General features: G+C 53.1%; 1 protein-coding gene across 9 annotated transcripts in view; it reads right to left on the reverse strand.

Moving 5' to 3' along the window:
• Positions 1-24,779, reverse strand: part of DLGAP2 (DLG associated protein 2) — a 256,731-nt gene extending 231,952 nt beyond the window's left edge. For 6 of the 9 annotated variants that reach the window (XM_055123931.1, XM_055123928.1, XM_055123927.1 and 3 more), the window contains exon 1: positions 24,634-24,779. The gene's annotated coding sequence lies outside the window, so the exon portion shown is untranslated. Of the gene's footprint in view, positions 1-24,058; positions 24,182-24,633 lie in introns of those variants that run through there. The other 3 variants (XM_055123933.1, XM_055123926.1, XM_055123932.1) reach the window with 3 other exon arrangements.
• Between the last annotated feature and the right edge of the window lie 323 nt (positions 24,780-25,102).

Raw genomic sequence — 25,102 nt, forward strand, 5'->3', positions numbered from 1 at the left:
AGAGACGAGGAGTGAGGACATGTGGGGACTCATTTCTGGCAGGACGGGGCACCTGACGTGGAATTGGGGCCACGAGTCCCAAGAACCTCCTCGTGGCCATAGCCAGGGCAGGTTCTGACACCCTGAAGACAGCACCCCAGTCCACAGAAGCAACGGGGACAGGATGCCAGGCGTGGGGCTCCTTCGCACACCAGGCCCCCTCCCAAACCAGGCACCAAAGTCTGAGTAAAGAGGAAACGGGAACCATGACCATTTTTTTCTCTTAGCTTTCTGGGCCACCCCCAGTGGTGCTCAGGGCTTACTCCTGGCTTTGTGCTCAGAAATCACTCCTGGCAGGGCTCAGAGAACTATATGGGGTACCAGGGACCAAACCCACATCCAGCTCCTGTAACATATATTTTGATTCCTTACATGAGTCCTCACCAGAGTCCTTGCTCTGAAACACATATCAGGAACAGAGATGAGCCCACACTCAGATTCCAGATCCTTCTTTTAAAAAAAATTCTTTTACCTTAATTAAAGAGGAGCTGGAGCAATAGTATGGCAGGTAGGGCATTTGCCTTGCATGCGGCCGACCAGGGTTCGATTCCCAGCATCCCATATGGTCCCCCAAGCACCGCCAGGAGTAATTCCTGAGTGCAGAGCCAGGAGCCTGGGCATTGCTGGGTATGGCCCAAAAGAAAAAAGAAAAAAAAATAATTAAAGAGCTGTGAGTTACAAAGCTGTTGATAGTTAAGTTCTAGGAATATAATATTTCAACACCAATCCCATCACCACTGTCAACTTGCCTCCACCAGGTCAGCATAATCCATTCCATGCCCTGCCTGTCAATTTGACGGGCAAATTACAAAGTTCCAGTGGTTGCAGCTTAGATCTCATATTTTCAGTGCTGAGAAAGATTCCAGATCCATCTAAACTCTGTTCCCCCGCTGTCCCTAGGGCAGCAGGCGAGGAACGTTTATTCATCTGGGGTAATTGGGATGCAAAGTAGCTACAGGAAAGGTTCCCGAGTGAACACCAGCTTTAGTCAAACGCTGCCTCACTCCATGCGTTTCCTGGAAAAAGAAAGGCTTCCTGAGTGCAAGGTCAGTGAATTGTGCAGCCTTACATAACCAGGCAGGGATCGATGAGGCGAGCACAGCTCCAGCCACACACTGCCACATTCTACTCTCTGTACAGAGACAGCACAAGTTCAGAAGACCACAGCCCCCACCCCACCCACCCACCACCAAATGGCACATGCACGCTGGGCATGAGGCCCTGGCTCTCGTCGTGTACTAGCTGACAACAGAAAAAAGATGAGGGAGACCTAGAGGGATCCCAAGTTGAGAAGGAGGCTGGTCTCAAAAATCCCCCCAAAGACACTGGTGGAGGGTAGTGGGTACTGGTGACGAATTGGTGTTGGAACAATGTATGCCTGAAACTCAAAAATATCTTTGTTGGAGCTGGAGCAATAGCACAGCAGGTAAGGCGTTTGCCCGGGTTCAATACCCAGCATCCCATATGGTCCCCTGAGCACCGCCAGGGGTAATTCCTGAGTGCAGAGCCAGGAGTGACCCCTGAGCATCACCAGGTATGACCCCCCTCAAAAAATCTTTGTAACTCTGTAATTCACAGTAATTCAACTAAAAAAGAGAAGAAAACTGAAAAAAAGAGACCTCTCCCCACAAGACTGGCAGACCACAACGCATCTGCCAAGTGGTCAGGACGCTCCTGAAGCACCATGGAAGGACCCAGTCCCCGAGAGGAGCCAGGGACAGACCCAGAGCTCAAGGCAAGCTCAAATGTCCACTTTCTGTTATGTGCTGTTTGCATTTTCACAACTTATCTCCACCCAATTTACATCTGTTTTTTCCATAATTAACATATTTTTGAGAATCAAAATCAGGTGCTACATTAAAATTGACAAGAACTGAGGGTGGTCAATCTCAAAATGCTGATTCACAGGAAATAATAAAGTACCTTAATATTTTAATATGTTGCTTCCTGTAATTAATTGCTGTCAGTGAAACAGAATAGTCATTATTTGTGATCCATTTCAAAGACAGTTTGCAGTCTGCTGGTTTACTCATGAAACCATGCCATTATCAGTATTATAAATGGTGCCTAAAATTAAAATTTTACGAAGAGAATGGGTGCGGGAGAGACAGTACAGGGCTTAAAGCATTTTCATTGCATTTGGTCGACCCTGTTTTAATTCCCCAGCATGGCACATGGTCCCCCTAATACCACAAAGAGTGACCCCTAAGCACACAGCTGGAATTAAGACCTTAGCACTGCTGGGTGTGGCCCCAAAACAATACAAAAACTGTGAAAGAAGCATCTTAACTAGAGGCCCCCAGGATACCTTGCCATGGATGTGAACAGTGGCATCCAAGAGCACCAAGCTCTTTAGCAAAATTACAGAATATAAAAATAAGTTGTATTACTTTATTATTGGACTGGAGTGATAGCACAGCGGGTAGGGTGTTTGCCTTGCACACGGCTGACCCGGGTTCGATTCCTCTGTCCCTCTCAGAGAACCGGACAAGCTACCAAAAGTATCCTGCCCGCACAGCAGAGCCTGGCAAGATATCCGTGGCATATTCGAGATGCCAAAAGCAGTAACAAGTCTCACAATGGAAACGCTACTGGTGCCTGCTCAAGCAAACCAATGAACAATGGGACAACAGTGCTACAGTGTTACTTTATTATTAATAAATATGCTGAAATATTCCCAGTATCTGATCCACAATGTTATTATCCCCTAAATGCATTTAACTTTTTTTTCTTTTTGGGTCACACCCAGCATTGCTCAGGGGTTCTCCTGGCTCTGCATCTAGGAATTACTCCTGGCGGTACTTGGGGGACCATATGGGATGTCAGGGATTAAACCCAGGTGGGCTTCATGCAATGCAAATGCCCTACCCACTGTACTATCGCTCCGGCCCTTTTGTTGTCTTTTTGGACCACACCCAGTGGTACTCAGGGCTGACTCCTGGTTCTGTGCTCAGGGATTAGTCTTGGCAGTGCTTGTGGGACATATGGGATGTCAGGAATCAAATTCAGGTCAGCCACATGCAAGGCAAGCACCTTATTCACTGGATTATTGCTCGGGCCCTACGTTCGGTTTTTTTTGGGGGGGGGGCGTGTTTTGCTTTTTGGGTCACACCCGACGATGCACAGGGGTACTCCTGGCTCATGCACTCAGGAATTTCTCCTGGTGGTGCTGGGGAGACCATATGGGATGCCGGGGATCAAACCCAGGTCGGCCGCATGCAAGGCAAACGCTCTATCCGCTGTGCCATCGCTCCAGCCCCCACATTCAACTTTTTAACAAGAAGAAAACTATAGCATAAAAATTGGTTTAGATTATCATTGCCCCAGACGAGTCCAACAAACATGAAGAAACATGGACTTGTTCCCATGGCAACAATTACACGGCCTCCATTGGTTTCTGTACAGGCTTTGTCTGCTTGGGAGGAAACTTCATTTCTTCACACATCGCCTGAGGTCCAACCAGAACACAGTGCCAAGAGTTGCTTCTCCCACTTTCCTGGTCTCCAAGAACCATGACCCAGACCCCCCGTCCCTCGCCCAGTCAGCATGGAGCTACCAATGGGCACTACAAAGGGGCACAAACCCTTCCATGTGTGCACCACAAATAAACGAGAGCCCTCCTTCCTGCCGACAATCCATTTCAAGTGTGCCAGCCACTTGCTACTCAAATGCCCTGAGGTTGCCTTAATCACCTTGGGACACTGACTAAGGAAGTGGGCTCCCTGGCGGGGGGGGGGGGGTGCTGTGTTGGAATGATGTATGCACGAAAGAATCATGAACAGTATTGTAAATCTGGTACCTCAATAAGAATGATTTTAAAAAACCTAAAGAGGGGCTAAGGCAATAGTACAGTAGGTAGGGCATTCGCCTTGCATGCAGTTTACCTGGGTTCAATCCCTGATAATCCCAGATGGTCCCTGAAGCCCAGGGACTAGAAATGATCCTGAGCACAAAGCCAGGAATGAGCCCTGAGCATCATTAGGTGTGACACCTGTGAGTTCAAAAAGTATGTGGGTACTGCACCTCCTGTCCTCCCCAGGATGCAAGAGAGGCCAGAGCAAAGAGGCAGGGGTGTCCACGAGAGGCCGGAGCACAGAGACCGGGGCACACTAGAGGCCAGAGTACAGAGCCCAGGGTGCATGAGAGGCCAGAGTACAGAGACCAGGGAGAGAGCTGATGAATGACATGTGCACTGTGGCTGCAGCTGATGCTTCTCCCCTCAGAACTCACCTTTTGGTTTTACTCAACGGTCCCGACAAAAACAATATAAAAGTAATGTTTTCAACAGTGCAGCGGAGACTGAAAAGATTGGATAAGTTTTCCTTACAGAGGACTGACCCAAACTTCCTCACAAGTAAGAGCTTCTGAAGACCGTTCACCAGAAACAGTGGCTCTTATAAGGCATACAAGCTAACCAAAATTCAATTAGATGAGTTAGATGCTGGGTGCAAGGGAGAAAGGGTGGCCTTCAGGAAGCCGTATGTCCCCTGGACGCATCCATCCCCACAGCTGAAACACACACACACACACACAAACACACACCCCACACTCCAGTCACTGAGCTTGTCCAGTGTCCCTTGGTCATAGCCCTCGAGAGCCAGATTCACAGCTGTAAGAAAGGGGGCAGTGCAGGGGACCACCCAGGCCTCAGGTCAGATGGAGACTGGAGAGTGATGCACCCCAAGGCCTCCGCAGCTCTTAGATATCACCTGGGAAATGCCAGCAAGTGACGGAACAGGGGAGGAATCGGGTGCCAGAGTGGGCAGGCTGGGAGCAGGGAGCACTGGGGTCTCTACATGTACTGCTGACATCTCTTGATTCAGATCTAGAGGGAAGAGGACGGTGGTCCTGGGAGGTCTAGTGTCACGGACAAACTGACTACACACGAGCCTGCCAGCATGCAGGTGCGTGGTGGGTGACCTGTCCTCAGTGCGGTGCATGCTGCAGTCACCATATGGCCATGCACCTGCCATCAGCACGCACATGCGTGTGCTGTCTTACCACTTACATAGGACCCCTTCCGTTCACCAAAGGGAATGTATACTGTTTTCTGTCTTGTGTCTCATTTTAATGCATAAGTACTTGACTCTTTTCAGTGCTGTCTCAAATAGAATAGTCTTTTTTAATTTCCTTTTTGGAATACTCAATAATGGAATAATGCAACTTATTTTTATACCATGTAACTTTGCAAACATCATTTACTTGCTCTTACAGTTTGAAGCTTTGGGGTGTGTGGCTTCTTTGAGGGTTCCTACATTTAAGAAGTTTGTTTCTTTGAGCAAAGATACCTTCCTTGTGCTGTTACCACTCTTTTATTTTTCTTGCCCAATTGCTCGGGCCTAAACACCACACGCTGTGTTGTGTAGAAACCACTGGAGCAGGTGTGCTCAGCCGAGTGGGCAATCAACCAGCCTTGCAGACGGAGCTCTGAGCAGTAGAGAGTCATGAGGTGCTGAGTGGAGGTTCCCAGGACTGGGCACTGACTGCAAAGTCCAAGAAATGTCCATTCAGATGGCCTACAGCCCATAGTGCTCTGTTCCACCCAGAGGGCTAAAGGTCAAATGCACCAGTCCGCTGAAAGCGAGCGCCCAGTGGGTGCATATTCCTGGGCTTGTCTCTGTTCCACAGGCAGAGACTCACTGCAGTGCGGGCCTGATACCAACCTTCAGCTACGTGTATCAGCTGGTGTATGGGTCGGGGGCATGTCTGGCCACTGCTGAACCCAGGCACACACCTGCCATCCTATACGTGTGTGGATGTAGGGTGCTCAGCCGGAGACACAAGCGAAGGGAGGGACCAACCCACCGTTGTAAGCTTTGTAAGTCCTGGCACATGTGCCCAGCACGTGGGCCTCAGTCACAACACCTAATTCTAGACAGAGACGTCACTGTTCAGAAGGCGCATCCCAAGAAGCAAAGGTGTCGGGGGTGGGTGCTGGCTGAGATCGTTCTCAACAGACTTGAGTACCAGGTCCTTCTGCTGCTCACCGCCCCACGGAGTGCTGCCTCCAACCACCCACATCTCAGCCTCAGAGCAGGGAGTGAGAAGCAAAGCCAGCACCTGTCTCGACTCTGGCACGGTTGCAGGTGACAGCACCTCCTGGGAAATTCCACTAAAACACAACCACCCTCGAGGGATGGATGGGCACCTGAACTCGTTACCTGTTGAACATGCAGGTTTGCATGTGTCGGTTGATGCGGACATTTTGTCCAGCTCTGGGAACTGTATTGTGTCCCTCGAAATTCCTAGGTTGGTGCCGAACCTCAGGGGTGAAACCGGAGGGAGATGATAGGAAGCACGTCTCTCTGAGCTGACCCCAGCTGAGCAATGACACGTGGGTTGCTGCTGGGGAAGACCCCAGCTGGCTGTCACTGGGATCTTCACAGGGGCAGTAGTGACCACTGGAGGCCAATGGCCACCGGAAGCCACCCCCAACCTCTGAGTCCATGTTAAGGCCACCAGGTGGGTAGCTCTGCACAGCTGCAGTGACTGTGACCTGTGCTGGGGACACTTCTCACCGGAAGACCTGCTCCAACCAGCCATGTCAAAGAATATGTGAAATCCAGAAAGCATAAACTACCATTTCAATTTGAAAATAAAAATGATCAATGATATGCTCATTTTCTAAATCATTCGCTTTTCTTCAAATTGTGTGCCCAATCGTATAAAACATTTGAAAAGAAATCTGTGTCCCTCTCCCCAGCGAGGCAGCTGTCCATACAGAATTAGGAATGGTATTTTTTGCATCCTGATCTGAGGCAAAAAACCCGTTGCTAGGTGCCGAGAGCAGCTGGTCCTGGGAAAACAGAGCTAGGCCAGCAGAGGGCGCAAGCCTGCCTGCCTGCCCGCTGCCAGCATTCTGATTAACTAGAAACCCTCTTCTCACGTCCTGTCATCCACACTTCCTCCCCCCAAGATTTTCAGGAGTCACACCTAGATTCAGTGGACTCAGTACGTATTAATGACAAGGCAATTCTTCTGACTCGGGGCCCTCTCCCGTGCCTACCTCTCCAAAGTTATCTGCAGGCATCCATCACCAAGTGCCCGACTTGGACGAGCCAGCCTGTCATAAATGAGGGACAGCACATAAAAATGAGGTGGGACCAGTGCTTCTGGAGAGTTCACACAGGGGTGCCTGCCACCGAATTGTGGCGAGAACGCGGTACAGGACGCAGGCTCAGCCCACGGAGCTGGTCGGGCCACGTGATCCAGCCATCAGCCAGTTACTGAAAATGACGTGCAACACACCCTCCCCCACCCCCACCACCTCTGTGCCCCTCACCCCGTGACACTCTTCCCTGTCCCCCTCTTTGGGCGCCTAGTGCCACTCAGCACTGGGGTTGAGAGGCGGGGCCACGCGTGCTGCCTTGTGTCCGATTTCAGAAATTGGATCTTCCTTTTCTTAGTCAATCTACCTAAAGGTGTGTTCGGGTCACTGACCTTTCCAAAAGAACGGGCTTCTGATGCTAGTAGTCTTCCTCGTTGGTTTTCAGCCCTCTTGTGTGCACTCTGAACTTTAATGTTTTCTTCCTTCTGCTCTCCAGGATTCGGCCTCCTATTCTCTTCCTAAGTCCTTAAGTAGCGTGTTTAGGGCACTGATCTCTGCTCTGTTTTGTTCTCTGACATCATGTTTCGGCTGAGCTTGGGAGTGACTGGTTTTCTTGTTTCTAGATGTTTTGTTTTTCAGTGGGGACATAGCTGGAGTACTGGGGACCACGCCCAGGGTCACTGTACTGTCCCTTTGCAAGGGCTTCCTGGGCCTTTGAGTGTCTTCTTATTTCCTGAGACTTGTTCCTGGAAGAGTTAGCAGAGTTCCCCATGGAGGGGTGACCAGGTGGTTGCTGCACCCCTGCTCTGTGTTACTGAGCTTCAGAGTTGGCAAGGGAGGAGGACCAGCTTCAGGGCCCTGCTGTCCTCAGGGAATACTGTCAACAGGACGCACGGTGTCACCCATCCTCAGGGTTGGGTGAGGCCCTTCACCATGAGACTGGGTCCTCTCTCCTTTTCCCTATCCTAAACTGTCCTCTTGACCTTGGCTGTCCTATCTAAGAGGAAAGTCCTTCTGGGGGTGCTGTGCTCTTATATGTCGGTTGGGTCTGTTGCCAAAATGAAAAGCAGCCCAACGCTACTGCCTGTCTTTATGAGGTCCATAAGCTAAAACTAGCTTTAAGGCTGGTAACTGATCTTTAAATCAAGATAATCATATTTCACAGCATGTGAAGATGGCAAGATTCAAATTTCAGTGTCCATAAAGTTTTACTGGAATACAGCAGGCCTTCTGGATGAAATCTGTCCAGGGCCGCCTGCTGCACACTAGGGGGAGGACAAACTCAGCAGATCCTGAGAGGCTCACCAGCCCCTGAGCACCCAGACTCCCAGAGAACCCCCCTCTCCTGACACGTGCAGGCAGTGGAGCCAGGGGAAGGCACTGGGGCAGGCGTGGGCAGCTGTGGCGTGACTTCTGGCCTTGTGCTACTCAGAGGGGAAGGCACCACCCTCACCCACCCTCCTTCCTGCAGTCCAGGCAGCAGTGGGAAGCTGGAGTAACTGCCACCACGTGCTCCCAACACTCGCTCAGGGTGCAGAAGGCAGAGAGGGCCCAGGTCTCAGGGGGAAGGACCTCACCGACCCCAGGGTCCGCGGCGCACCTGCGGAAGAGAAAACAGCTCCTCCCTGGGTCACTTCAGGACGGTGTTTTCATGCTGCTATGACCTGATGTATACAGAAAACCCTGCCCCTAACAGCTGCTGGATTTCAATGTCATTTAACAAATCAGCTCAAACGCCATCCGTGCACCTGGCAAATGACTCTCTTGTTTCTGGCACAACAGATGTGTGGATCTGCCTCTCCTAATCAGGAACCAAAGTCACCATCGATGGTGGAGAACGCCCGGTGTCTGGACTTGGTCACAGCCAGGGAAGAGGAAATGGACAGACCCACTGATCACCAATGTGTCACTGATGTGCCAGTGATCAAACTCTCTCAGCTGAAGAGGGCCTGGAAAACACCATAGTCCATGTTACCTTTTCTATTTCTGCAAACAAATCATATTTCATATAACATCAGTACACCGGAGCTGAAGACCTAAATGCCGGCAGATAACTCCTATTAGGAACTGAAGGAGGCTGAGACCCCATCCCCTCACCGCCTCTCATGCTTGAAGACCCTCGGTGATACTGCTCAGGACGGAAGCTTCCTGCCCACGCCGCTCTCTTGGCTGTTAACCGACTCCAGCACGGCAGAGCAAGCCGCCCGTGGCCCCAGTGCAGGCCAGTACACTCTGGCTACTAAGAAGCGTCGTTCTTCCGGGACACTCCCTTTGCTCTCACAGGTCACAGTTCCAAACATCTGCTGAATCTCAGGCCACCCTAAGTCCCAGAGCAAGTGTCTGTGATAGAACCTGCTCTATGTTTAGGTCCGACTTTAGGAAGTTGTCGGTGAGCCCAGCTCCTTGACACCAGGGGCATGCCACCTGTACCCGCATTATGGCCCCTTCTGTGACTGCCGGGGCACCCAGGACAGACAGCAAGTCTGACCCTCGGTATTGAGGCTGGCAGTTATGAAGGGAATCTCCCCCCACTACTATCTGTTAGCCGTGGCTTCATAAACTTTGCTGCCCCTTTGGGTCCAAGGCAGTACATAGTATAAGAGCAAGTTCAATCCCCCATACCATATATGGACCCCCAGCACCAACAGGAGTAAGCCCTGAGCACAGAGCCAGAAGAAAGTCCTGAGTACCACTGGGTGTGGCCTGAAAACAGCAAAGCCCTAGCTGTCCCTTCAGTCAGTGCATACATGTGGATAAGGGTTAAGTTTTCCTCGTCCCTCACCACTATGCTACCTCATCACTTTCTTTCACCTGAATGCTATTTGCACTGACGCAAGATAGCATCCCTGCCTTTCTTAGTCTGCCACTAGGCTATGTGGCTGCCCCCACCTTTCAGTCTGAACCTGTGCTTCTCCCGAGAGCTCACGCACGTCTAGTGGGTGTCCTGCTTCACCCCGTCACTCTGGCCTTTGACATTCACATGGCCTCAGTCCATTGACATTCACAGAAATTATTTATATGAAGGAATTTTCTGCCATTTTTCTAGGTGGATTTTGGTCATTTTTTTCATTCAACACTTGTGGTATTGTGGGTTTTTTTTTGTTTGCTCTTAATAAGATTTCAGTCAGTAGACCTTGCAGAGCTGGTTTAAAAGCAACACGTCTTCAGCTGTTGTTTTTCTGAGAATGCTTTCATCCATCCCTCAAATCTGAGTTACAACTTGCAAGATGAAAGGTTCTTATTTGCAAGTTCTTTTCATTCAGTACTTGGAATGTATCATCCCATTCTGTTCCTTCTTGTGAAGAGTTTCATTTGAGAAATCCGATGTGAGTTTTATGTTTCACTTGTATTTGAGTCTTTACTTCTCCCTTGATGTTGTAAGCAGTTTTATCTTAACTCTTTGATTCTTTCCACATATGTGCACCTGGGTAGTAATAGGGGATTTGTGGCACCCAAGACCACCAGGAGAGCATGTGTGAGGTCACAGAAGACAAAGTGTGAGGTCACAGGGGAGCATGTATGAAGTCGCAGGAGAGAATGTGTGAGGTCACAGGGAGGCATGTGTGACATCACAGGGATGTGTGTGAGATTTCCGCTGGGCAACTCCAGGCAGGGGCAGGTGCCGTCCCTCTGCCTGCTCTTTAGAAGCCCCGGCGGCCACCATTTTCTAGAATTCATCGACAAGCTCCAGGTACGAGTGGCGGTTGGCGGCAGATGCCACGCCTCTCAGGACAGGGGAAGAGTGGGCCCTCTCCTTCCCCCCACCCCAATGGGACTCAGAGATGATGCCACATCCGTCCACCATCTACTTAAGCTCCCACATGGCCATGATCCAGAGATACACAAGTGAATCTCAGCCCCGAGCAACTTGCTGCAGCGACCTCTTCAGACCCTAATTATTAAAATTTTAGAATTCCTAGAGCAAGCAATATAAAACACACTGTCTAGCATTGCTTTTCGGCAGGTATGAATGGTGGGGGGACTGGTCTCGTAATATCGAAGGTAACTAAAGTAGAGAAAGAGAGTATTGTGCAAATTGGCTGCCACACAGGCAGGGGGAGGTGTGAAGTGGGGGAGGGGTGGGATACTGGGGATTTTGGTGGTGGAAAACGTGCACTGGTGAAGGGATGGGTGTTTGATGACTGTATCATCGAAGCTCAAACATGAAAGCTTTGCTACATGTTCACGGTGAATCAATTAAAAAATTAAATTTTTTTTTTTAAAAAAGAGAACTAATGAGTGTGATTTTATAATGAATTCAACAAGGCCCTAAGAAATCCGGCTTCCACCCCATCTGGATTCTGCTCCAGACTGCACCATACAGGCATCTGTGTTAGATGTGGGTACAGCATAGTTCAACCTTAAAGCATAGGACAATCCCAAGAAACGGTTTGCTGTTGTGGAGACAACTGCAGGGTCCTGGGGGCCACTGGGGCCATGTCTGGAAGTTCGAGGGATCCAAACTAGACCCTTATACATGTAGGAAATTCCAAAATTCCAGGGACCCAACCCGGACACTCATCCATGCAGGACATATGGTCCAGGGCCATCACAGCCCCAAGAAAGCGGTGGGGATAGGGGATTTCTGGCACATTCTTAATCTCAGCACCTTGTGTGAGGTCAGAGAGCTGCTGAAAAAGGTTCCCCACAGGGAAGGACTGGGAGGGGCACCAGAGGGGCGTGTCCCCAGAAGGAGAGAGGGGTAGAGCCTTTCAGGAAAGGGGAGGAGAATCGGGCACGGGCTGGCAGGAGCCAGACACACAGGAGCAGAGCAAGGAGAGAGGACCCTTTGCTGAAGGCTGGGAGCGCCAGAAAGGAGAACTCTGGGTTTGACAAAAGCACGCCCAGAAGTAAGGCGATAAAAATGGCTCAGAGGCGCAGCCCAGCAGCTGTGTGTAGGATGCTTCACGCCGAGAGAGGCCGGAGGCGGGAGACCTGCTGAAGGAGGTTCTGATTCTATTTCGTGTGGCGCAGTCCTGGCCGGGCCGCCCGCTTTAGGCGGCCTCTAGGACCCACGCCTTGGCCTCCTGTTGCACCGTGTGCATCCCAGGGCCCTGTGCTCTGATGTCTGTCCCGGCTTTAAGAGATGCCCAGGGTTCTCCCGGAGACCCTGGGTGAGACATGGAGGGTGGGGGGTGGGGCCCAGGGGCCCAGAGAGGAGCAGCAGTGAACTTGGCTGTAAGCCTGTGCCATGTGTTATCCCTCTGCCTCACAATTCTCATGCATGATGTTGCCTCCCTGCAACTGAAGCTGTTAGAGGCATTCCCTGGCAGTGGGTCCTGTCCACTCAGTCAGACACCAGCAGGGTCTGCAAGCACTGGGCTCCAAGTCCCTCTCCTGGGGCTGCCTCCCCCAGCAGGCCTCGGCCGAGCTATCACCATCAGGGTGTTGTTCAGCTTTCTGACATGCATCCCAGTGAAGATGTCCATGCTGCTACACACAGGGTCTGGCACACACCAGAACGCAAATACACACATGGACAGATGGACAGAGGATGGAATTCTGCAGGGACACGCCCACAGGTGTACCCCAGACCTCCCAAAGTACCGGCCGCCATTTTCTCGGCTACTGCACATGACAAGGCAGATTCATGGTCCTGACCTGGATCTCATGGGGCTGCACACACACATCAGATGACTGCTCGGCGCTGCCCCTGAGACCCCAACGCTCAGCCCTCCCCGAGGCCCCAGCAGGGAGACCTCAGACCCCTTGCTCTATGCTCACCCCTCTCCAGGCTGCATCCCTGATGCTTTGGGCACTGTGAGCCTGTGGGAGCTGCCTCAGCCCTGACCCCTCCCAAGGGGGCACCCATAGGCACCCTCTGCTCCTACAGGGCCCCAAATGTGCCCATTTTCAACTCCCCAATGATGAATCCACAGGCAGCCCAGCTCCCCACAGAATGTGAACAAGGAGCATGAGATAGGGCACGTGGTCCCGGACGACTCACCTGCGTCCCCAGCACAGATGCCCGCCAGGATGCCATGACCTCTGACATAACCTACGCCCTCCATGTGGGTTCTCCACCCAGGACCCTCAGAGCCAGACTGAGCAGCAGGGAGGCCTGAGACTAGATCCCAGGGTGGGGTGGGGGCAGGAGGCAGGGGGTCTCCGGCGCACTGATGCTGTCACCTGCAGGCCTGGGCCCTGAGCCGAGAGCTGGACCCTGTCCCCACTGGCAGAATGCTTCTGCTTCAAGAATAAAGACCGGGTGGGAGGAAGGAGGAGAGAGGAGGCCTGGAGCCCAGATCTCCTCACGGGGGCACCAGGGGCCAGGCGGGGGCCTGGAGAGCAGCTCTGCCCTCCCCCTCGCAGTTCAGCCGGCGCTAGCTGGCCCCAGATCCCGCGCTCGGAAGTGGTCTGACAGGTGTGGGGTTCCGTGTGCAGGAAGCAGGAGGAACAGCTTCCAGCCACGGCCGTTCAGCCAGTTCCCGTCTCCAGCGACGCCAGCTTGGGCGCAGGACGCGGACTCCAGAGAACAGCTATTTCCAGACTGGACATTTTTCAGACACTAAATTTAGCCAGCTTGACTTTTTTTCAGTGCTCTCTCCCCATTAACCCTGCGAGAGGGAATCTACATGCCATTAGGGAGTGAGAACAGCACGTCCCCAGGCAGGGGGTGGGAGACCAGAGCTGCCTGAGCAGGGACATGCAGGGGCGTGGGTGGCGGGTCCGGGGGTGCGAGGGAGCACACGCCAACAGGGGAGTCAAGCCCGATCAATCTGTGCTGGTGATGGGAATGAGCTCACCCTGGCGGCGTGACTGTCCACTGCCGACTCCCTGTGCTGCGGGCCTGCGTGATTTCCTGTCACCTCCAAGCCCACTGGACGCCTGCTGTACCCACACGCCCAGGACCACCTGTAAGCCATGTGACCCAAGCAGCACCTGTGAGCAGGACACGACCTTCCCAACCCCTGAGGGCACCAAGGGACCACAGCCCCTTCCCTGGCTTCTGCTGCTTCTCCTGCTGCTAGGTGACTCACAAGACCCATTCCCGGCACACCTGCCAGCACCTGCCTCTCCTGAGCCCTCAGCAGAGGCCACATGCCCATGGCAGGAAGCAAAGGGGCCCCCATGGGTGATGGGCCCTGGAGACCACCGCTATGGCTCAATGGGTATCAGGTGTCCATGGGCTGGGGGAGACTGGAGAAATGCAGACCCTCTGAGCTGCCTCATCCCTCCGGAGTGAGACGGAGAGAGGAAGAGCCTGGTGGAGAAGCACTCCAAGGCAGGCAGAAGTGGAGCGCCCCTGGGCTCTGACCCGGGGCTCCACACCCCAGGTCTCTGTCACAGTCACGCGGCTCTCAGACTCAGGTTTCCAGGCACCAGGTCTGTGGCTGTTGTTTACCCAAGCCAGAGATACGCACCCAGAACCCAGTTAACTGCTTCTGGGGACCTGCTCAAGGAAAGGCATGGACTTCTAGAAGCACAGAAGCATTGTTCTCAGAATGCTGCACAGCGACTTCAGTGCTGAACAACTGGGGCCCTGAGAAACAGCACGCAAGGGCGTATCATGCACTACGACGGTCAGACCAAATATTCTGAGAACATACTCGATTCTCAGGGATGACAGATGTTGGAAAAGAGGTTAGTTTCCCATTTGGGCTTAGAAATAAGATTCAAAAGAAGCCCATGACACAAACTATAACTATGCCCAGTCCTGGTGCCACTGGCCACTTAAGTGAATAAGTTTGAACACGCACAGACTTTACAACCAGAACACAGGAGCCCTTCACAGGAACCCGGATGCACTGTCAACTAGACGAGGGAGAGGACAGGTGAGCCCGGGTGAGAAGAGCCTTGAAAAGCAGAAGGCACATCTGGAAAGATAACCAGCTCAGCCAGAGGGGGCCTGGGATGGGCCCGAAGATACCATGTGAGACCACCTGATCTAGCTCAAGTTCCGACCCATGAGCTGACAAGTGTCAGATAGCTCCAGAGGGTGACAGGCCTTTGGGTGCCGCATCCACTTCCCACTTGGCTTTTCTGAACCCTCTGAAAACTTGGCTGAGTGGAAGCACAAAGTATCCCTTCAAGACACCACCACCAAGGGTCGGGGAGAGGTTGGGCACACGGGTTAGAGCATGTGCCCTGCCTGCAGCCAATAGCAGATGGGTCTCAGACCACCCACACAGGCTCAGAGGGCCCTGAGCACTTCCAAGGTGGTCTGAGTCACCCCCAGCACCACGGGCCAGAGCAGCACATCCTCAGACCCCCACGAGGATCTCTCAACCCTGTTGGATAAGAGTCCCCTGAGCACCACCTGGGAGCACCTCCCTTGCAAGACAGCACTGACATGTTGACAAGAGCAGTAGTCCGTCCCAACCAAGGGACCCCTGGCCCGGGCTGGCCTGCTGCTCCTGTCGGCCACGGAGGAGCTACGATGATGGAGGGAAAACCCCTACGGCAACGCCCTCGATCCGCGTCCTGGGCCTGTCTGGGAATGAAGCATGAGGCAGAACAGGGATCTACCAAACAGGCAGATAGGGCTGCACTTCCAGGCCACACCGAAGACCCCCCACAGGCCAAATCAGGCCTGGCCCCATCCTGTCAGCTGAGATGACAGTCACATGGGATCACACAGTTACACGAATAACACAATGTTACGTGGGATGACACAGGTATGTAGGACAACATAGTACATGCAATGTCATTGTATGTGGGATGACACTGTTGCATGGCACAGCATGGTTACATGGATGACACAACATTACATAGGATGACATAGTTATGTGGGATGATATGGCTACATAGATGACACACTTACATGGGGCGACACCATTGCATGGGACAATGAGTTATGTAGGATGACAGTTACACTGGACACCATTACATGGTTACATGGGACAATAGTTACATGAGTAGTACTATTATTGTACAGCTACATGGTACAATCCAGTTACATGGGATAACATAGTTACATGGAACAACACTGTTACATGGGACAACACAGCTCCACAGAATGACATGGTTACACGGGATGACATAATTATATAGGGCACAGTCAAGTGGATCAGAATCAGCCAGGACAGCAGAGTTAGCTGGGAGAAGGTAAAGCTCTATGGAACCATGCATTGTGACAGCAAATGTGGTCCTCTACTTCCACAGAAGTAGACTCTATGGAACTTAGACTCTCCCAAGTCTAAGGTAGAATCATACCCACACTCCACTTCCCCCGAACACTCAGGGGAAAGCACCCACTAGGAAATACACTGACTAAAAACCTACTTTTTATGCAATGCCACAAAGCTCCAGGGGCAGCTGTGCGGTCCAGGAGAGAGGAGCGTGTCCTTCCCTACAGGCTGTCCAGGAGGATCAACCTTGCCCTGGACCAACCCTGGGTAGTGTGAGGGGCACAGTCAGCACCGTGGAGGCTGCAGGGCTAAAAGGGCGCCCGATGACCGCCAGCATCCTCTGCACACACGCTGACAGATTGTGTCATGTCATGCATGTAGCTTTACCACCTGAGATGAACACACTCTGACAGGAACAGAGCGGGAGGGAAAGAACCAAGCTGCCTGCCAATCCCACACCACAGACGAGGAGAACCCAGATCCATGGGGAGCATTTTCATCCATGGGGAGCACTCCGATCCACAGGAGCACTCTGATTCATGGGGAGCACTCGAATCCACAGCTCCCCATCAGAATGAACAGTGGACAGCCAGTGGTCCACAGCATTTCAGGGGCCTAAACACAGCGGACAACACGTTCACCCTCCAGAGCTGTGACAGCCGCCCCCTCCACCCACCTCCCATGGGTGCTGGGACTGTCCGGGTTTTGCAGACCACCTGCCCATGGGACCTCTTTTCCTGGGCTCTCCCAACTCCAATATGCAGGTGCTACCAAGATGACCTCGGGTCTGGGGAAGGGTGACACAAGCTGTATGATACCCTCGGCCCACACGGCTGCTCCTTAGTACCGGTCACCTCCAGCACGGGAAGAGCAAATCCTGTAATACAATGAAGACCATCAGGGTTGGGTATGCAGGAGGATGCTGCAGAGAATGCTGTGTGGGGAGAGCAGGAAGGGTGCAGGGCCTTGGTTTGGGACACACGTGAAAAGGCCCTAAGAGAGGATCCCCAGACAGCACAGAGGAAGCAGAGGGACCCAGGATGAACCTGGAGAAGCTTCCATTCCTGAGAGCCAAGTGGTGAGGCTCTGAGGGACCAGGTGCTCCCCAGCCCTGCACACCTGCCATTTCTCCCTCTGTGAGGATTTGGGGTCAGGCATCCCCAGGCAGGAGGGTGTTTGCTCTTCTATTCATGGTGACAACACTGTGCCCTCCCTCCTCATAACAGACTTATCTTCACATAGGAGGTTCCACCACTCTGAACTCACCTGTCCCTTAATGGGATTCTTCCTAACACTCAACCAGGAAACAAAGCTCGAGCAAGCATCTCTTTAGCTGATTCCCTATTAGTACAAAGCTATTTTCATAGGAAAGAAATGTTCCCAGAAATGGAATTTGGGGAAGTGGCTCTATGCAGAAGGAGGATGCTGTGAGCTACAACTCTTAATCAAACATCTTCAGAGAAACAGGAAAACAGATTCAGGGACCAGGAATAGGACAGATAGGCTTGCTTGCATGTGGTCCACCCCAGTTCAATCCCCAGAAATCCCCTAAGCCCTGTACCACTGGGTACAGCACAAAAAAAAAATATTAAAGGACTAAACATTTAAAAATAAGAAAATGTACATATTCAAGACCAAGAATGCTGCTGGAGCTTTAAAGGGCTATCTGATCCATCTCCTCCACAAAAATAAAACTTTGGCTCTAATCATGGTGATTATGATTATGTAATCACTTTACATATCTTTCTGTCAAACAGTAACATCCCACACTAAACTGGCCACAAGAGTCTGGAAATGTAACAGTTAACAGTTGATGAAAATGTGTATATTGTCTGAGAATAGATTCTATACTAAGTTTCTAATACAGTCAGAAGTGTTCAGAAATTGGTTCAGAAAACTGTCAAAATATTTCCAAGAATGTCAGAAATATGGAAAAATATCCTTAAAGAGCCCAAGTTTTCCTATTATAGGAGGACAGGAAGGCCCACAGGCCACTGACACCGGCATAAGGGCCTGTGCCGCGCCTGCGCACTGCCACAGGCATGCTCACGACTCAGAGAATCAGCGCACAATCACAGGCCAATAGCAGAGCAGGAAACGGCTGGTTGTGGATTTATTTGTTCATTCAAACGCTGTCATCTAAGGACCATGGAGAAACTGGAGACTGCCGAGCATCTGTTCTCCGGACCTGCACCCTAAGAACAGCAGTGGACACTTATCCTGGACACCTAAGACAAAGCTCCTGGCAGATGGATGTTCCCCAGACATGCCCAGAGGCTGAGCCATAGGACAGTTCAATAATGACATCAAAGTACAGGACACAAGCCAGAGGAAGCAACCATGCAGGAGGCCCAAAAGAATGAATGCGAGGGTGCCAGTGTTCAGTGAGCCCACATGGTCCCCAATCATGCAGAAAGTGATCCCCAACGATAAATCAGGAGTAACCCTGCCTGCATGGTCTAAAAATGCAAAAAAGAAAAAAAAGGAGGAAGTGTGAGCACAGAGAGATCGTACCAAGGTAAGGCACTTTCCGTGCATGTGGTTGGTCCTAATTCAATCTATCCACAGCACTGCATAGGGTCCTGCAAGCACTGCTAGGAAGGATCCCTGAGCACAGAGCCAGGAGTAAGCCTCTGAGCACCACCAGGGGTGGCCCCCAAACCAACAAGCAAAACAAATAAATATAAGGGAAACAGAAAAGGATGAATGAGGGAAAGACAAGCATGGAAGCAGGCCTCTAAAACTGAGTCACGCAGCAGGGAACAGGCAGGGGTGGAATGGAGAGCTTGGTCTTATCTCTGAAGAGGGAGGAGGGATGGCACATGGGACAATGAACCTGAGGACTCCAAGTTCAGGATGCATGAGGACCCACAGACTTTTCATTATTTGTCCACGTTGCCAAGGGCCCCCCTTCTCATGCACACATGTCACCTCAGGTTCCACTGTTCATGCACAGACATCACCATGAGATTCGCTATTCATGCACACACGTCACCTCAGGCCCCACTGTTCACGCACACACGTCACCTCAGGCCCCACTGTTCTTGCACACACGTCACCTCAGGCCCCACTGTTCTCGCACACAGGTCACCTCAGGTTCGACTGATCAGGCACACACAACACCATGGACCTCACTGCTTATGCACACACGTAACCACTGGTTTTATGGTCCCTTAAAATATACATTTGTGGGTTCTGGGTCATTTTTTTACCTCTCATGTAAAGTATATAGTACATTACTTTAAAGACCATGATCTAGTACATTAAAACATTTTTTTAAATGTCCATACATTTTGGTCAGAACGATAGTACCAGGGTAGGACACTTGCCTGGCATCCCATATGGTCCTCCAAACTCCATCAGGAGTGATCCCGATCACAGAGCCAGGAACAAGCCTAAACACCACCAGGGATAGCCCCCAAACCCCAAATTAATAAATAAAATAAAACATCTGTATATTTCAAGGATAGACTGACTGCAAATGCTTATTCCTTTCTAGCAATGCCTTATTTGTTTCTTTCTCTGCTCATAGAGCTTTAGAAAAGTCTTAGCAAAAGCATTACCTGAAGAGAAACCAATCTCCCTCCCACCAAGCAGGAAAATCAAAGTCCAAACTCTTAGGTAAACTTCAGCCCTGCCACCCTCTTTGTGCGTTATAGATAGAAAACAGATTCCCAGGGAGGATGTCCTCGGTCGCAGCCCTGACAGGGTGGTGGTGGTGCTGCTGAGTCCCACTGTGGCCTCCTCACCTGGGTCTGGCCGGCTCTGCTCCCGACACGGACTGGCGGGGACCCCCTCCCCAGCTGTGGCCCTTCTGAGCTGCCTTACCAGAAGGGCCTCGAGAGGCATTTGAAATTCTCAGCTCAAATGGTATGTCATCTTCGCTGAAGCAAACCTAAAGACCAAGGGCAGGTTGAAGGCCTCCATGCAGACACAGAGCACAGCTTGGCAAGGAAACAGCGCGTGGGTCACCTGGCCCCAGAGGCCCACACTCCAGCACCCAGGAGGAGAGCAGCCATCGGGCCTGAGGCCCCACACCTCCTGCAGCTGCCCCTCTCGAGAAACAACAGCACCCACTCCCGAGCCACTTTCTCTTCCGAGCAACCAGAGGTGCCCTTCCCAGAAATGCCAGAACAGCGGAAGCCCCTGAGGGGCTCCCATTAGAGAGGCAGGAGTCCAGGAGCTGTGAGGAGCAAAGCCTTTTCTTACAGAGCTAGCAACTGTGTGTGCAAAGAAAGGCTTCAAAAAGGAAAGCGGAGGCTTCGCAGGGAACTGCAGCGCCCTTGCCTTGTCAGAGCTGTTGCAAAAGTACATGCTCCTCCATGGATGATCCAGAGCCTTGTGGCCGTCAGAAACCATCGCCCCAGATCACAGCCTCCAGCCTTCAGGTCACAGACCACAGACCACAGCCCCCAGCCCCCGGGTCACAGAACACAGCCCCCAGCCCTCAGGTCACAGACTACAGGCCACAGAGTATAGCCCTTAGGTTCACAGCCCACAGCCCCCAGGCCCACAGATCATAGAACATAGGCCACAGACTATAGACCACAGACCACAGATCACAGACCATAGACTAGAGGCCACAGACCATAGACCACAGATCACAGGCCATAGACCACAGGCCACAGGCCACAGACCACAGATCACAGGCCATAGACCACAGGCCACAGGCCATAGATCACAGGCCACAGACCACAGGCCACAGATCACAGGCCACAGACCACAGGCCACATATCACAGGCCATAGACCACAGGCCACAGGCCATAGACCACAGGCCACAGACCACAGGCCACAGACCACAGACCACAGACCACAGGCCACAGACCACAGGCCACAGATCACAGGCCATAGACCACAGGCCACAGACCACAGGCCACAGAACACAGACCACAGACCATAGACCACAAACCACAGACCATAGACCACAAACCACAGGCCACAGACCACAGACCACAAACCATAGGCCATAGACCACAGGCCACAGAACACAGACCACAGACCATAGACCACAAACCACAGACCATAGACCACAGGTCATAGACCACAGACCACAAACCACAGACCATAGACCACAGGCCACAGACCATAGACCACAGGCCATAGACCACAGACCACAAACCACAGACCATAGACCACAGGCCACAGACCACAGGCCAAAAGCCATACATCACAGACCATAGACCATAGGCCACAGACCACAGCCTCCAGGCCACAGATCATTATATCCAGGTTACAGATGAGAGGCCAGCCACTAATGACAAGAAAATGTTTCTAGAGTGGATAAACATGGATAAGCATGAGATTACTGAGCTCACTCTATACACACATGTACCAGCCAACACAAAACACTTCAGAAGGTAAGAAGGTGATCATTTGCTAGAAATATGGTTCTGATAAAAATAATTTGTCAGGAAACTACTCTGGCAGGGGGGGGTTGCCAGGGGCCCCTCCAGACTGGCAACCAGGCACTGCAGTTCCATCAGTTCCATGCAGGGCCCAGCGATGTACCACTGCTTTGGCCCTGGGGTGTTGGACAATGGTGTTTGGGGTGGGGGGTGGGGGGGAACCTCCAGGGCTGCACCTAGCAATGCTCAAGGGAGCAGACAGAACAGGGGCTTGAACCAGGGTGAGCCACATGCAAGGCACATGCATCAATGTCTCTGACCCAAAACTACTTTTGATGAAAAATTGTCTTGGACTATCCAGAAGGCTTTGTATGCAAGTTCCCAAATACAGTCTCTAATTTTTTTTATTTTGTATTTCATTCTTTTATAGGGGCCACACTCACTAGTTCTTGGGCTCACTGAGCCACACCCAGCAGTGCTCGGTGGCCCCAAAATACATCAGAAAGCTCTCTGGTGTCAGGGGCCATGTGGTGCCAGGGTTTGAACTCAGGGCCTTCTATTCTATGCACAAAGAACAAGCTACCACTCAGCTGAGTCCAGCCCTATGACACTTTCTGACCAACATATGGCAACAGTTAAGGGCTCTCACCTGCTCACTGACTTGGTGGTCACGTCAACCCTAGCAAGTCAGGCCAGCCATCCTCAGGGCCAATAAACACCCTCATCTCATCAGAGTGCAGCGCTGTCCAGGCTGGGCAACTGAGAAATGGTGTAGATTTCCCTCAACAACAGCACGTCTTCAATTTCATCATAGAGCACACCACAAAAGAGGCCATGATAACAAATTTCAAAAGCTCACTAGCAAGTTTAAAACAAAATACTAGAAGTACTTTGCTTCAGAGCTAGGTACACAGGATTCAATGTGACTTAAATGCTGCACAGCACAATTTTGCTTTTTCATATATGATTTGCAATTTAAACCCATTTCCAGTGGAAAAGACAACCCTGAGAAGAAACGAGTTCTACAGAAGGACCCATCCTGGCCACTTGGGACAGAGTGGAAAGCAACCCAAATGCTACAAACACTGTAGAAGCTATTGATTCCACCACATCACAAGTCACCGAGACAACCCAAAGTATCGGTACATAGATGTCTATTTGTCTCAAACAGCCCTACTTTGGAGAACATACTGCAAAACGCAAGGTTCTCTGGGAAGGCAGTGATCAACAGCATGAAAGGTATCTCAGAATAGAATGCTTATCTGGAAAACATCTCTGTAGTCAGAAAAATTCTTCTGTGTGTGTGTGTATGTGTGGTGTCAGGAATCAACCCAGGACATCACACATGCAAGGCAAGTCCTCTATCACTGAGTCACATGCCAGCCTTCAAATTTTAATGATTTCACCTGTTTAGATGATTTGACATAGTATTCATCAGACACAAAACTGATCTATAAGATAAAATGTCATACGCAGATATGAAGGTGAGATTGCATTCAGGGGTCTTTGTCGTTGTGGAGAGTAAGTGAAGTGGCAGGGAGATCACAGCACAGAGAGGCTCATAGATGGGCAGAAGATGGGTCCAGGTGGGTGCTGGGTGCTAGCACCAGGTGCTGCTCTGGGTCCTGTACAGAGACGGAGGTGAGGGACACTGAGAAAGTCCTGTCTGCGGAGGGCCACAATCCACAGTAACCATGAAAGCCAAAGCTCTGAGTCACCCAGTTGCCCGCAGAAGGCAATTTGGAAAATTCTGGTTAATGGCATTTTTTTTTTCAACATCAGAGTAACAACCTGACCTGCCAAAACCCACCTTTATCATCTCCTCCATTCTGCCTCGGCTCCTTACTACCTGTGACCAAAACCGTGAAGAGGTGATAGAAACCAGTATTGTGGTATGCCTCCCTGCTGCGGCTTGGAAGGGGGCGTCGGGAAGAGTTCTGGCCCGGCTCTGAGGCCCACACAGAGCAAGGGGCAGAGAGAGCGACAGGAGGGAGCCTGGGACTCTGTGAGTGCCAATGTCAGCGTCTCTGGGTCCCAGGTCCAAGCTTCCAACGGGACTACAGAGAAGCCGGGGTGGGTGTCCCTTGTCTGGGGCTGGATTTCCCCGCGAGGACGACAGAAAGGGGCTTCCTGGGACCCCAAAGTGCCGCCGACAGCATCGATCCACGCAGAGGACTGGCTCGGACCCATTTTATTTTTTGCTTTTTGGGTCATAGCTGGTAGTGCCCAGGACTCATTCCTGGCTCTGCGCTCAGGGGTCATTACTGGCAGGGCATGGGGGACCCTCCGGGATGTCGGGGATCGAAATGCCCAACGCACTGGCTCTTAAATCCACCCTAACGGCTGCCTCTAGCAGCCCCAGCCCCAACCCCAGCCCCAGCCCGAAGCGCGATCATCGCAGGGGCGGCGGCGCCGGGTCCCAGAGCCTAGTTCCCTGGGGCCGCCGCGTAGCGCGGGGCCGTCGCCCCCTCCTCACCCCGGCGAACTCTCTCCTCAAGCCCCTCCCGGGCGGGCTGGGGCCACCGCGCCAACCCCCCCCCCCCAGCTGGCCCACCTGGCCGCGCCCGCGCGCGGGGCTGGAGCAATCACAGCCTCGTTGCTTCTCCCGCGATCCGGCGAGGAGCCCGCGCGCAGCCACCGCCGCTGCCGGGGGAGTCTTGGTTACAGAATCCTGCGCCGGGAGCGCCTCGCTTAGCAACGACCCTAAAAAAGCGCGGCGCGCAGCTCACACTCGCGGGGCGGGCGGCGGCCACCCCCTCCCGGCGCACGCCGGGCCCCCGCCCGTTCGGCCCCGCTGGCCGCGAGTGGCCCCGCCGCGCGCCCCGGCCCCGCGCCCTCCGCACCTGCCCCGTCCGGGTCGGGGTAGGCGTCCGCACCTGGGCTCCGGGGGAGAGGGGGGGAAGGGGCGCCGCGAGCCCGGCCGGCCGCACCCCCTCCCCGGCGCCTGGCCAGGGTCCGAGACTCCCGCGCGGCCGCGAAGCGCGAAGGGCGAGGCCGCCCGGACGGCGCGAACCCCGCGCCCCGCCGCTCGCCTCCGCCTCGCAGGGTCCCGCAGGTCGCGGAGGCCCGGCCGGGACCCCCGCCGCCCTCGCCCCGACGACTCCCGCCCCGGGTCCCCGCGGAGCGCACCTTCCTCGGCGCGGACATCGCGGCCCGAGTTCAGCAGGTGCACGGCCAGAGGCGCGCGCGCTGCGTCCGGCCCGGCGCTCCGGCCCCGCCGCGGCCACCGCGCGCTCCGACCGCGCTCGAGCTCCGCGCACGGTCGGGCCTCGCGGCCGGCGCCTGCGCACTCGGCGCCCGGGGAGGCACCGGCGCACTGGGGGGCGGCCGGCGCGCTCCATCCGGAGAGGGGCCGGCGCCCGCGCGCATCGGGGTAGCGCTCCGGCCGCCGCCTGGCGACCCCGGCCCGCGCCCGCACGCTCGGGACCCGCCGGGGCCGCGCCTCCGCCGCGCAGCGCCCGGCCGCCAACTGTTGCGCGGGGAGCGACGGGGAGCGCGGGGATAGCGAGGGGCTCCGGGCGGCCAGGGACAGGTCCCCCAGGCGTCCGCGGCCTCCACCGCGGCGCGCACGAGCCGCGGCTCAGAGCGCTGGAAAGTT

This window comes from Sorex araneus, chromosome 1 (assembly GCF_027595985.1).
Source record: "Sorex araneus isolate mSorAra2 chromosome 1, mSorAra2.pri, whole genome shotgun sequence".
NCBI classification, from domain to species: Eukaryota; Metazoa; Chordata; class Mammalia; order Eulipotyphla; family Soricidae; genus Sorex; species Sorex araneus.